Genomic DNA, 2,898 nt, shown 5'->3' on the forward strand with positions numbered 1-2,898 from the left:
CTATCTATCTATCTATCTATCTATCTATCTATCTATCTATCTATCTACCTACCTACCTACCTACCTCTGTATCTATATCTCCGTCTCTCTCTCTATATTTTTGGGGGGGATACAGGAGGCATCCCCAGCACTAGCATTGCTGAGAAATTTCTGCTGCTGTATCTTTATTGATAGCTGGTATTATCTTTTATTTTTTTCCTGAAGTTGGAATAAAAAATCTAGTATTTTATTAATATATATTTTCTTTATCAGTACATTTCTTGTACATGTTATTTTCTACTAATATGTTGGGCTGTTTGGCTTTTTCTTATGGATATGTAATTATTTATATATTCAAGAGAGCAATTCAATATTAATTACATGTCGCATATGTCTTAATTGAGTTTGTAGTTTCTGTTATTATGTCTTTGAGGGATCATTTAATCAACATAGGTTCTTAATTTTAATATAGTAAAATTTATTAACCATTTTCTTCTTTAATTTTTGTGCTTTAAGAAGTTATTTCTAAACAAATCTCTTTCTTTCCCAATTCCATAAATGTATTTTCCCATATTAGGTTAGTGCAAAAAGTTTTTGCCATTTGATTAAAAAAAATGGCAAAAACTACAATTACTTTTGCACCAACCTAAATAATTTATTCTAAAAGTAGTGGTTTTTCTTTCACATTTAAAGATTTAATTTATTTGAGATTGATTTCTACTGGACTGTAAGATAGACATCTAATTCTTTTATTTCCAATATGAGTAATCAATAATTTCAGTACCATTTATTGAAAAGTTCAAAAGTTCCCAAAGTACAATAATGCAAGCTGAGTCATGAATAAAATTTCCAGCTATGTGTGGATTTGACTTTATTCTTCTCTTCTGGTAGTTTATGTTTTTATGTAGCTGTACTAACATTGCACTACCTTTATTCCTGCCTAATTATAAATCCTGATATTTGGTAAAGCAAATTCCCCCACTTAGGTGGTCTGTCTTGGATATACTCGGTCCTTCGTTACTCCATGTCAATTTTAGATTTGTAACGATTATCATGTTTTACCAAATAAACAAACACACAGCTTTTATATATTAATTGCCATTGCACCATATCTAGTTGGGAAGAGTTGATATGATTAAAATATTGGGTGGCATTATCTATACAAATATTTTATATATTTATTGTCATAGTGTATGATGCTAGCGTACAGAAGTGTAATTGAAGCTGTATATGTTGATTATGTAACTCAGAAACAAAGTAAATTTATTCACTAATTCTAATATTTATTTATATATTGCCTATCATTTTTTATGTAAACAATCATATTGTGTCATTCTTTCCAGTCATTTTAGTTACTTTTTCTCTTATCCTTGACTAAAAATTTTTAGAACACAGCTTAATAAAGTTTCTTAATTCTAAGGAACATCTTCAGTGTTCACTATTAAATTCTGTTTGTGTGTGTGTATGTTATGTATTTGTATATGTATATACATACATACATACATATATATGGTTACTAAAGTTCACCTTCATTTATTATTTTTCTTTTAATTTTTAAAATTCTATTAGAATGTGAGATAGGAGTCTAATTCCATTTTATCCAGATTCTGTTTTATCAAATATTGGATATTCCATTTATGTGTGTGTTTTAACATTTTTTTTTAAATATTTTGCTTTAACCTGTTAATCTGCTAATGAGTAGATTATACTAAGTGCTTTTTTTAAAAAACAACGTGGATACATTCAAACTTGTCTTGAATTGACCTTTATAAATTTTGATGAAGTCAGACTATTTATAACTTACTTTGCATTTTTTATCTACAGGGTGAATAAGACACTGATAGTTTTAATTCCTTAAATCTATGATTTAGTAGTTTTAGTTTCAAAGTTATACTGGTCCCACCCAATGAAATGAGTTCTGGAGGCTGGGTGCGGTGGCTCAAGCTTATGATCCCACCACTTTGGGAGGCTGAGGCAAGTGGATCACTTGAGGTCAAGAGTTTGAGACCAGCCTGGCTAAAATGGTGAAACATCATCTCTACCAAAAATACATAAATTAGCCGGGCATATTGGCGTGTTGGTGGGCACCTGTAATTCCAGCTACTCAGGATGCTGAGGCAGGAGAATTGCTGGAACCCGAGAGGTGAAGGTTGCAGTGGGCCAAGATCGCACCACTACACTCCAGCCTGAGCAACAGTACAAGACTCTGTCTCAAAAAAAAAAAAAAAAAAAAAAAAAAAAAAAGAGTTATCCTTTCCTATTATCTGAAAGTGGTTTTGTAAAGTTGGAATTTTTTTTTTTTTCCCTTAATGTTTGGTAACTCACCAGAGAAAACATTTTGGCCTGAGATTTTAATTGTGAGATTTTTGACAATTTGATTCTTTAAAATTAATAAGAATATCCAGGCTTTCTTATTTTTCTGTGTCTCATTTGTTTAATTATGTTGGGCAATTGTCTTCTGTGATCAAGGGAGTCAAATTTATCTTTATTTCTACAATTTCTTCAGCCTGTGTAGTCATGACTCTTTGATTCTGGATATTATTTAACATGATTTGTTTTTAACAAATCTGCAACTATGTGGATGCTCTTCATTGTATGATTACTTTAATTTTCCTCTACTTTATCCTATCCTTCAGATTTTTTTTGGGGGGGGGGCCTGGCGGGGAGGTGTGGCTGATTATACAGGTGTTTTTTTTTTTCTTTTTGATTGTTGCTGTTGTTTTGTTTTCCTTGTCAGATTCTCATTTTAGAGATTTAATTTATTAATTTTAATCGTTTTCATTTATAATTTCCTCTTACATAACATGCCTTCTATCTAAAGTCACATTTATTCTATCTGAAATGGATCATCTAACATTACCTTTAATAAAATGTTTGTGGAAAACACTTGCTCAATATATATATTTGCTGGCTCTAAAT

This window comes from Piliocolobus tephrosceles, chromosome 1 (genome assembly GCF_002776525.5).
Source record: "Piliocolobus tephrosceles isolate RC106 chromosome 1, ASM277652v3, whole genome shotgun sequence".
Classification (NCBI taxonomy): Eukaryota; Metazoa; Chordata; class Mammalia; order Primates; family Cercopithecidae; genus Piliocolobus; species Piliocolobus tephrosceles.